Here is a 12,687-nt window from a genome sequence, read left to right on the forward strand (position 1 = left end):
TTCTGCCGTCTGCCGTCTGCCGTATTTTGCGGCAAAATTATCCACACCCACCGCCGCGCTATGAATTGTGAGATATATGGGACCACAAAGCGTGCCCCGGACCACGCTTGATATTTGGGGAAATCGACGGCGCATTTGGAGTACGCATTTGGAGTACACTTTGAATTGGGACAGCTGTCCTCGCGTGGCGAACATTTTTCTTGTAAAACAAAGAGGGGCCTAGCAAAAAAAGTTTGGGAACCACTGCCGTAAACCAAGATGAAGATGGTGAAACTGAACTTGAGTACAGTGGATGCATCAGACCCTTATATATGTATGACACCACACTTTGATGTGGAGTTAATTTGCAGACACGTTAACGGTTTATTAGACTCATGTTTCTTATGTCTGACACAGAGAGTCAAAGCATATTTTCTCTGTAGCAGTTTACACTCCAGCAGAGCAGATAGACGACTGATGGTACAACAACACAGCTAATGGGCGATGATCCTTCTGAGATGAATGCTGTCATGCTGTCGATCTACGATGCAAATGAATGTGTCAAACCAAAGTTCTATTCAGGGAAAAGATTCATGCTTGTTAGCGACTGAATGCCGACCAGAGTGGTGGGATCAGAGCTACTGCACTGCAAGTGGTTCAACAGGCCATCTTCAGTACATTCATATCACTAATTAAAATGCTTTTAAACCTGCACCCTAATTATTATGTACTCCAAAAAAACCTTTCCAATTTTGAACTTTTGCTTAAAAATGACAGAAGAAAACCTTTTGATGGCAGCATGTCACTCCAACACGCACTAAACCTAAGTGTCGTCTGGAGTCCAGCTGAAGTGAGAAATGCATCACTTTGTGTGGCTGTTCAGTGACTGTGACCAGCCGCACCAACTCCCTTACGTCCGTCAGGCTGAGTGTGTGTGTGTGTGTTTCTGTCAGGACAGACATGTCAGTACGATTAAATCTGTTGGCAGGAAAGCCACAATCTTCACGGCAATATCCATAAATAGCCTGCAGGAAAGCCACTCTGGCCTTTGCTCACAGATGACATAATTTCCATGTCAAAATGCGCTTTTATAAATAACTGTTTACACTGGGTTTCTGCTCATTTTCAGCTCCATATTTCTTTTTAATTCTTGGACTGCACCAGTGCAGCTTTACATGACTTATGAAGATAATTGCTCCAAATAATCCTTATTTATCTTATACTGGCTCTGAAACAAGCTGTTCGAGCTGCTCTCTTTAAGGCCAGTTTCCTCTGATTGGCTGCTCCTGTAAACACATCTCCATTTAGTGATGCAATAAAGATCCAAGATCAGGAAAAATTATCAACAGTCTGAGTTTCTGGCTTACAGAGATGATTTATAGAGTGTTTTCACACCAGCGGCGTTTAGTCTGTTTGGATCGAGGTTGTGTCACCCCTTGGTGAGGTTTGTTCGTGCCGGTGCAAACACAGTAATTGCGTGCGGACCAAAAACACTGTGGTTTTGGTACAGTTACAAACAAACACAAGAGCAGTTTTTTGATGTGACCATGATCCGACCCCAAACCAAACCAACTACCAGGTGAACGTTACAGGTTTGATGCTTTGTATTCTCAAGGCAGGAAGGTAATATAGACTTGCAAAGGTCTGTACAACTGTGAAATGAATGCAAACTCTTTTCTCACGCAGCACCCTCTTCCTGTAGTTACTTTTGTTCCTCACACCCAAACACATCTGGCCAATGAGCAGACTGAACATTCTTAAAGTGTTTGTAGTGGCACATTTTGGAGTTTACATTGATTTTTCTCTGCATGAAAACCAAATCCTAGCAGGAAAGCTACAAGTTAGCAAGCTCATCAACAGAGTAAACCAACTATAGGTGTGAAAACACCACTACATAAACGGACCTCATTATTTGAAACTTTGGTGATGTTTAATCTGAGAATCTACGCTGGGACAGGGTTTATGTGACAGATAATAAAGAAAACTGTGGAGCTGATTCTTAACAGTCACAGCAGGTAACACCAGTCTGTGTCCTTCAAAATAACTCTGAATCTTCTGATATTTTTCTTCCTCTTCACAAATGAAAGGATTGTGTGCTCGAGCTCATCCAAAAGGTATATTTACAGTTTCCTCCCCTCAAGATTCAGCCACATAAATTTCTGCTTGCTGTGTTTGAATGCCCCACAGTTTATTTGAGATGTGACCCTCACTGCGTGTAATAGTCTCAGTCGTAAGCCAATTTTAATCTTTCCGGAAGATTCTCCTGAAACCTGGAAACTCCTCTGATGCCAAGATTATTGAGTTTCTTCTCCCCAATAACAGCATTAGATATTATGTATTTCAGTCACAAACACAAGCACATGCTCATAGTGTGGATCTCTTTATTACTCTGAGACTCCCTGTCTTTGCAGCATACATCACAGAGAGTGTTTGTGTATATCTGCGACCGTGATGGAATTCTCCCTTCTCCCTTCTCACCAAATATAGTGAGAAGGGACGTCAGATAATAGTCTGGGAGCCTCAAACAGTAGGAACAGATATACAGATACACTCCAGAGTAGTTTTTGAGCCTCAAGTGGAAAAATGCCAGAAGACATGCAAAAATATCATTATTAATGTTATTAAAACACTTACTAACGGTTAATATACTTAAAAACAGACCATTTGAAACGTATCAGTGCACAACTAGACAATGATTTTGTTGCTAATTCAATAACAAAGTCTTTGTGTGGTGGCTTTTATGATCATTTCTCATTCATTCATACACACAGGATCAAGAAAAATGTTTTAAGAGCTGTGCGGAAATGCGTGTGAGGACAAAATTACAGATTTTAAAAGCGACAAACATTTCCTGCTGCTGTGTCAGGTTTTTGTGTATTCATCTGTTTCACTTTTACTAAATTTTAGAGGTCAGAGCAAACTGCGAGCTGCTCTTTGTGAAGTCAGCTCACAGGCAGAAACAGCAATATGTGGAATATGTGATCTAGTGACAGCATAATTTCTCTTTCCCCGTGTATTGTGAACACTGAGCTTTTCCCTGCAGCGGTGCTTTGACAGGATACTCTTTCAGTGAAGCAGTCCTTACTGATGGACCTCATAGCCAAACTCTCAGTATCCCCACTCTGCTCTCACACACTCTTCTCAAAAGCCCCTGTAAGACCCGCAACTCACAACGTAGAGTCATCACAGCACCTACAAGGACTAATACTAATAATGACTTGGAAGTGTGTCAGCCACTCACTGAAGGACGATGCTTCTGTTATATCTACAGGACTTTAAAGGACTTTTATAAAGAAAAGAAAATGCATCATAAAGTCCGGATTCATTTTGTTTTAAAAGGCTGTGTGAGCTGATCCCCACCGGAGAATCAATTTACGTCAGTTGCGTCAATTTCATTGAAAGCTGTAACAAAACAACAAAAGAAAAAGGGAGTATTTTAATATTACTCACGTCTTTGACTAATTTCACACATCATCGTCTCCGCTTGAAAGAGAAGCTTCTGCGTGTACACGTTTTGCATTTAATCCTTCGAGGTCAGATGTTCAAAGTGTGTAATGATGCTTTTAACACTACCTTTTAACAGGTGATTGAAACCGAACAGTGAATAACAGTTCCATTAAAAATATCTGCCAAATTGGAGTAAAGATAAGCGGCCGATGAAAAGCTACATATTGGAGCTGTGGTGTGTTTAATATTTAAAAATGAAACCTTCGAAAGGGTCAGAGGGTCCTGGCTTTTTTTTCCCAGGACACCGGCACCTATGGGAAAAGCACTGAGGGAGCAGCGCAGCCAGAGCTCTGAATAAATGTCAGGCGTCCACACTCGTTTCTTATTAATGATCCTGTCAGAGGCCCGACCCTGTCCCTCCTCACCGTCTCACCCCCGAATAGCCTTGTTTTTACAGACTAACCAGAAATCTTGTCTTTAACAAACAGAATCCACTGAGTGACTTTGCATTTTTAGCATTCATTATGTTAAGTGACTGGTATAAATAAGCAGTGATGCTGTTTCCTCTCACCATTAGTGAGAAGCTTCATGAACTTGTTGTGTCTGCAGTCATCTAAAAACAAAAGTAGACCCTGTTTCATGTTTTATGTATCAAGGCATAAAAAATCCATCTGGTTCTTAACAGGTTCTAACATTTAGATTAAATATTAATGAAAATTAATGTCAGTTGTTATTTATTTAACACAGATTAAACATTGTGCAGAAGCAGTACACCCCATGAAGTGTGGTGTGTAGAGCCATCTTTATCAGCAGTGATCGTTTCATGACTCACATCAGTGAGCAGGAAGTGTGGTCCACTCTTCTTCACAGCCATGCTTCTCTTCATTTATGCACAGCTCTCTGAAAGTCCCAGCACAGTTTTCAACTGGATTATGGTCTCCAGACCTCACTCCTTTTCATTTTCAGCCATTCTGTTGGAGGTTTGCTGCGGTGCTTGGGATTGCTGTCCTGCTGCGTTTGGTGCACTCAGTTACCGCAAGGGCAACAAATCACATCATTCCTTCACCGCTGTGCTCACAGCTGGTTTGAGGTCCATCCATCCATTCACTTCCACTTATCCTTTTCAGGGTCGAGGGCGAGAGGTGGGGTACACCCTGGACAGGTCGCCAGTCTGTCTCTGGGCTAACACAAAGAGACAGACAATCATTCGCGCTCACATTCCTATGGGATTAATCAATTAACCTATCCCCACAAACTGCATGTCTTTGGACGGTGGAAGGAAGCCGGAGTACCCGGAGGGAACCCATGCAAACACAGGGAGAACATGCAAACTCCACACAGTAAGACCCCGGCCTGATGGTGGAATTGAATCTATTCCAGAAGTCTTTGTTCAAATGTGCCCCGCTGTGCTGCTATGTTGTTTTCAGGGAGAGGAGGCTTTCTCTTGCAGCCATGCTTGTTCAGTCTTTCTCTCATGAACTTTAACCTGCTAACTGAGGCCTGCAGAGTCTGAACTGGAGCTGTTGGGTTTTTCGCCGTTTCTCTGAACTTGATCTATTTTTTTTTCACATAATTTGAAGCTTTATGCGCATCGTTCAATCAGTAAATTAAAAATCACTCACTGATGTTTTTTCAGTGCAAAAAACCTATCACCTTCCTTACAAGAACACTCACTGAGCCCTTGTTTTAAAAGTTTATGAGGATAATCCTTTCAAGTAACGATCCGGGTGGGTTTTGTAATTACAGAGCTTTAGCTAAAGCCGTTTTCTTATTGTATTTGTGTCTCAAAGCTACGTACTAATACCTGTTTTGCATTTGCCTCTTCATTATAAACTCTGGTAGTAGTGAAGCTTTCCCTCAGCTGCTCAGATGCACTAAAGAGGCTCACAGCCTGAGGGTGGGATAGAGGCAGGGTGTGAAGTGAAATCAGTGCTGTGTGTTAAGTATGTAATAAACTCTTATAAGAAACTGCTTTGGCCCAATATTCACGTTTCCTTTGCACGTTTGATCTAGAACTCTTTGCTGAGTGAAGCTTGGCTTGGACCAATATTGAAAACACAAAGAAATATTTCAAATGTCAGCAGAGGACATTAAAAGAAATCACTGATTCATATTTCATCAGCTTGATAAAATAGAAAACAAAACAACATCAGACCGAGAGGAGTCCTGCTGTGTCCGCCCTGACCAAACCGACCCTCAAACTCAGACTCTATTGAAGCAGACATGCCAGTGTCTGTACTCCTGTGGCCTCATTAGACTACAGCCACAGCCCACATGGCTTTAGAACAGACTCTGTGAAGGCTTTATTTTCTAGGAATAAAGGTTTTATTAGACATGAAACTGGTTTGCTGTATGCAGGGTCTTAATTTTGTGGTTCAGTTTGATCTGATATTCTGTGGCAGTGTTTGACGGTGGTTTTCTGTTTGTTGCTCCACAAACACTACCTCTCACGCATCGTTTCCTTTCTAACTCTTTTGGACATTTGCTCTTCAGCAAGTCGCTAATCTTACAGTTGTGCTTCAGTTGCATATTCCTTACATTCACCTTATCACCCTCATTTGTCCACCAACACGTTTTCATCCCAACACGTAAATCACTTTGGAAAACACTATGTGATGGCTACTACATGAAGCTATTTTATTGTTAAATTATCAGTGATACTACTAACTCATGTGTTTGTGCTGGAATGGATGGTTGGAGCCGGTTTGTATTGGAGTCAATGGAGAACCCAGAGCGTTTAATAAGGACGTGGGAGGGTACCCTTTGCTTCACTATCAAATGCTTAGGGGCATGACAAATTGTCGGTATGTGATGCATTGGGAATGATAATGCTCTGGTTCCACTGTGCTTTACCTTTCAGCCTTGGTGTGGAGTATGTTGTATCCTCGCCCAACGATGCCTCTTTAAACTGTAATGTTTAAGCCCTGATTTTACAATAGCTTTCCTTTGAGTTTGGTTTATTCCAACACTAGCTTTCATTTTCTTTAGTGCAATGTTTATTGCTTTACAGCAGTGATTAAATCCAACTTTGGTTTAGTCTAATATCATGCACAATTGCTGCTGTTGTGTGTAATATGTTGCTTGCCCTGGTTTGAATTTTCCCATTTTGATTGTGTTCTACTGCCCGCATTGACATTTTTGCAGTGATTCCTGAGACACACGGTGCACCACATCTGGAAGTCTTCATTACTAATTCTACAGCAGCACGACAGTGACTACATGTCACTCATGTTCACACTTGCATGCTGGTGTTCTGCTTCCACACATGATCTCCCTCACATATGTAACCCACTCCTGGGTAAGTACTCGCATTGTCCTTAATTATTTGAATTGTTCCTTTAAAAGGAATTTGGTTAAGTTGCAACTTTATCTTTCAGTTTGTTTTGAAATAGTTTTATAGAGTCGAGGGTCAGTCAAGTCAAAGCACAGATCAGGTGAGGGAATGATCTGTAATGATCTGTCAGTCAGCAACTCACAAGTTGCAAGAAGTTTCACGCCTGGTGTATTTATAGTCTGGAGTGCACTCTTTTTGTCTGTCCACTGTTGCCCGTCAGGATGACTGGTGGAATCCTACCAGAAACCAGATAAACCACTGGCCATCTGATTGGTTGGGCAGATCTGGATCACCCTGGGATGCTCGCTATCAATTGGAATCACAGGTTTTTCCTCATAGAGCTCATAGCTCAATTAAAGACCTGACCTGTATTTAGAAACAGGTTTTTAGTCTCTGATCTATCACTTCATTTTCATATAATAAAATTCTACTGTACGTTCTCTTTTATCATAAATTCAACAATTAAACAATAACTGCAATTTGCAATTATTTACATCCTGAAAATGTGTGGTACTCTTCAGTTAGCAAATTAAATGTAACTGTTGTTGGAGCCTCTGTCTAACCAACATAGTTGTGATTCACACACAAAATACAAATTATTAGACAAATTAAAATATAAATGTTAAAGCTTAAATTTTCCTTAGAACATACATCACAACTAAATTCTGCATAAAAAGTTATGAAATTGCGTTTGTTTCATCATAACAAAAGCACTCCTTATTGATATGACACGTACAGCAGAAAATAGCATTTTATGCTTCAACTACTGTGATTAGCATTATCAGAAGTAACATCTGCAACACACGAAGAAAATAACACAAGTGCAATATGTAATTCTCGTTGTGATCGTTGAACACAGAGGGTGAAACACTTTTTAACAACTTTTACGAAGCTTTTCTTCAGTAACCAAGGCAGTTTCTGCTGCTAATCAAGACAGCGTCTGCTTTTGTCTTTTTTCCTTCAAGTTGCTGGTAAAAACACTCCATGTTAACGCACAACTTCCGGTAGATCTTCAAAATAAAAGTTCCCACTAGGCACAGCAGGAAGTGTGGAACTAAAACACAGTTTTTTTCACATCATCACTTCTTGTAACAATAAAATAAAACAAATAAAAGAATGATTCTTTAGCTAAACAATCACATAAAAGACAAGAAACAGCTGCAGTTTCTGTAGTACATACACACACTAAAGTCTAGCTGGCGTTTTTATTGACCTCGCTTCATGCATTTTATTTTATATTCCACGCAGAACCAATATGGAGCTTGCACACATGCATAGCAACTGTGACTGATGCAAACTTTTTCTGGTTTTTAAAACCCATTTGACACTGTCTAACAAAGCAACTTTCTAAAATTTCTAATTTTCTAACTGTAAATGCATCAGAGGAAAATATGAATATGGAGATCACCCATAAAGAAGGAATCACAGGACAGCGTACTGACTGATGTCTTTCTGCTTTAGTAGTCTTAATATTTGATGGAGCTCCAGGTATTTGGGCCGAAACATCTTAATGCATTCACTGGTCACCGATTGCAAAATGCGATTAAATTAAATTGTAATAAAGGCTAAATCATCAGCAGATAATACCCAGTGGCTTTGGGAGTGAACTTGAGTAAATGCATTCCCTCTTTGTTGCGACCAAAAACTAGCTCAAATGTAACCAGCTCAAAGAATTTGGACGGAAAACAAAATGTATACAGGGACAAATTTCTACATACATACATCTAGAGCTGTTATTTGCGCAGATTAATGTTGATGATCCCATATTTTATCAGATTTTCAGGTTCTTTTATAACTAAGCTCTCCAAGCTGGTGGTTGGTCCTTCCAAGTGTTGTGATATAAGTAACAAAAACGCCTTTGTTTCCTTTCACTGTCATCATGTCTAAGAGTTCTGAGGACAATGAAACTAGGTGAGATGAGGTTAGTTTTTTTCTTTTTGGGATCAGTAACAACTTAAAATATCTTAAATATGACTCCCATCATGCTCTGCCTTACAGCGCAGACTGAAGGGTTTGGAGATAAAGTCAGAAAGGCAAAACCGAGGTGGCTAGTGGACAGAGGAGGGATAATGAACATACTGGACAAGATGGAGTTGCCAGGCATGAGGAGAAGAGAAAGCGTACTTTTATTACCAATCAGTTTTCCTAATGATACCCAAGTAAACCGTCCAGAGCAGGGTTTACTTGGGCGTGCGTGAATACTCCTCCCCTGTCGTCTTTAATTCCTGAAAATGCAGATAAGCTTTTATTCGGCTTTGTTCTCCTCATCTTGAAAGCAAAATGTTTCAACACCCTGACAGCTCAGAGCAGGTATCACTGGGCATCAAAGTCAACACGAAACGCAGCAGTGTCTGCAGAAAGAAGTCACTCACCCTGAACAACTCTGGCCTAAAAATGGGATGCACACAAACAAACACACACACACGTACAGGCCATTTCTGAGGCTATTCTCTTGAACAATCACCAGACACCATCTTTCCTAATCCTCCCTTTCCCTTTCCCTCTTCAATCCATCATCATCCGCATGAGAGATAAGAGGCAGAAAACACTGAGTGTGAACCGGAGGCCGAACAAATAAAGATGCTGGAAAGTCCATTTGAAGTGTGTTCACTGAGCTGGACTTGTTTCTTACATGGTTATATTGCTTTTCAGATCCTCTAAACTGAAAGGAAAGTAACAGTAAGCTTTAAAGGAAATGGCAGACACCTGAAAACACTAAAAAAGCCTTCTGTGAATGCCCAAATTGACATTTCAGAAGAAAAAACCCAAACCCAAGTCCCAACATTGTCTATCTGAGTCTTCCCTGCCGGAGCTACAGCATTTCACATTACCTGCATTAAGGTTTTTACACATCCAGCCAACTGTAATTACCTCAAAGTGAAAGATGAAAAAAGTAAAGATTGGATTCGGAGCCTGACCATGACTCAATGGCAGTTCAGGTGAGTGAAGCATTGATGGAGGCAGAAATCAATTAAGATGAGAAAATAAAGATTTCTTTGCCAGATCATGCACAGACCGAGAAGCTGTGCATGAGCTGCTTCTTACGTGGTCTCAGCTTTAGCTCACGTGTATTTTCTGAACCTCCTACATAATACATGCACGTTTCTGTATGACTGAATTCTCTGTAGACGTGTGCAGAGGAAAATGATGAATGAACTGTTTGTTTGAAACAAGCTGTAACACTGCATGACTTCGGGCTCTTATGCAATGTTCCAAATAAGAGTGTGGAAAGGGAGGCACAGACTTCAGCTACATGGTGTATGTTGTGTTTATATAGTTTGTGAAGAATGGTTGAAATATGAGGAAGGATCTCAGCTTGCAAATTTTTCTGCCTCACTCCTCACTGTGATATAGCAAAATTAGGACATGATAGGTGACAATCTACAGTACTAGACAATGAGACCAGCTCAAATGTCTCAGCATCCTTTACAGCACAAATAAATGTTTACAAGCTGCTACAGACAACCGCTTTGGTTTCTATGGATAGTTTCGTCATTCTTAACTACCACATGATGGTTTAATGCTGTCAATACAACAACTTTGATTGGCAGCTGTCCTGACACAGGCAGGCAGATTCTCCTCAGCTCACGAGAGTCATTAAATGGGACCGCTCCACTGTGTTTTGCTTTTGGAGAACTTTATTGGATCACATGGTTGTGAAAATGTAGCTGTACTTTTCCTGATATTAGGTTTTCATTTTTGTGTTACATATTTGTCACACGTCCACGTTTCAGACCATCAACCAAAGTTTAATATTAGATAGATAATATCACGGTACTGGGTTTGGGACCCAGTATGTGTAATTCTGTGATTTACTGGTTTTTAAAGGTTTAGGTTTATGTATTTCTAGCTCCTTTAGTTATTCTTCGGAGTTTGGGTCATTTCTATCCTTTAGGTTTTGTTACTGTGTCTCTCTTGTGTCCTTTGTGTTACATCTAGTCATCCTTGCCTCTGTGTTAGTGTATTTCCTGTTTTACTTTGACAGTCCCCTGTCCTGTGTTAGAGTACTCTGTTTTCCTTCCTTTCCTGTCTCGTGTGTGTAGTGGGGACCTGTGGGGACCTGTGTTTGCCTCCTGGTCCTCACTCCCTCGTTATCCTTTTGTGTGTTTAGTTTTCTGTCTTGTTCTGTCATCTGTTTCTCTCCCCCCTTGTTTCAGGGTTCATGTGGTATTTTGAGTTAGCTTTTCCAGTTTAGGTTTTGCTAGTTCCCTTCCTGCCTTTTGTTTTGTTTGGCTTGCTGTTTGGCTTGTTTGGCTTGCTCTAATATCCTAACTCCGTCTCCATTGTCTGCATTTGAGTCCACATTCTCTCCTCTCCACCCCGTCTGCTTCACCAGACGTGACAGTTAACCTGAGTAAATACACAATGCAATTTTTACCCCTCAGCTATAAACACGGATGTGCTTTTGTCATCACCGGGCGTGCAATGTGGACACCCAAGTCTGTGAGTGCACTAACTTGAGAACACAGCAACTTTCAAATTAATACCATAGACGTGTCTACTAAAGATCTTGGACAAGGTCGAATTTCAGTGACCTTGACCTTTTAAGGGGAAAAAGAAACCAAAGAGAAAAACCACTGCGAAGCTCAGGAGCACTCGGGTTATGCAGCAGGACTATGATGTGAAACTTGGCAGCAAGTCCACCTCTAATTGGCTCAAACAAACCAAATGAAGGTTCTGGAGCAGCCAAGTCAAAGTCTGGAATTGAATCAGATTGAGATGCTTTAGCGTGACCGTAAACATTCACACTGTTCATGCTGGAAAACCCACTAGTGTGTCTGAATTCAAACTATTCTGCAAAGACAAGAGTGCCAAATTCCTCCAGTGATGTGAAACACTCACTGTCAGCTATCACAAATGTTTTTTGTAGTTCTTGCTGCTAAAAATAGCACAAGCAGTTATTTATTTCAGTTCTGGGTGAAGCAGATTGTTTAACCAAGCTTGCAAGCTAAGCTGATGATTTAGCGCTCCTTGTCCAAATACGGTCACTTCAGCACAGCAGCTGCCAAAACACAACTACTGAGGTTTCAAAATGCTGAATCCTGAAACTTTGGGGTGACATGTTCATCTTTTATATTTTGCTCCTAGTTATTGAATTCCTTCATAGCTCTGTGTTTACTGCTCGTGTTGCTCTCGGAGAGACCAAAACCCTGGAGCAGAGAGGATGCTTCATTTTAAACAGTGTCAGACTGACAGCAACAGTTACACCAAGCAGCTCTCAACCGTGACATCTGCTCATCATCAATACATGCAACAGTAAAAAGTCAGGTGATGAATTGAGGAACAGTGACTTCAGCCCATCTTCTTTTCTTCGACTTTTGTAATATCTGACTTGGGGGACTACATTTGCAGCCATGGATACACATACACATACATGAATGCATTCATGCATACATACATGAATGCATTCATACATACATATATACATATGTCTGCCTGCTGTTTTTTTACCCACTCTCTGCTGTCCCGTGGGATTTGACACTGCACTGAGACCTTTAGCATGTACCACTTCTCCCGTCTCCAGACAGCAGCAGCGACCTTACAAGATGTCAGAGTCGATTTGTATTAACGCTCGAGCTGCTGCCGTTAATCCCACTGACATCAGCAAACACACAGAGCTCCACTTTTTCCATCAGTGCCAGAGCGGGGCCGGGAGGACACACTCACTCGATCACCAGAAAGTTGGCACCAACTTTCACCTGTTTCCTGATGTCTCTCAAACTCATACAAACACATTTATATTTAGTCAATTCACACTAAGCGTTAACATAATTAACGGCTGAGAATCAAAAGCTCCAGATTGGAAAAGAGTCGTGCGAGGCATCATCCAGTCAGTGACAACAGGTGACTGACAGGTGCATACTAGGGGTGCAACGATACTCATATCGATATTGAACCGTTCGATACAGTGCTTTTGGTTCGAACAA

Source organism: Pundamilia nyererei, unplaced genomic scaffold, assembly GCF_000239375.1.
Source record: "Pundamilia nyererei isolate P.nyererei 1_Seehausen unplaced genomic scaffold, PunNye1.0 scaffold00048, whole genome shotgun sequence".
Taxonomy (NCBI): Eukaryota; Metazoa; Chordata; class Actinopteri; order Cichliformes; family Cichlidae; genus Pundamilia; species Pundamilia nyererei.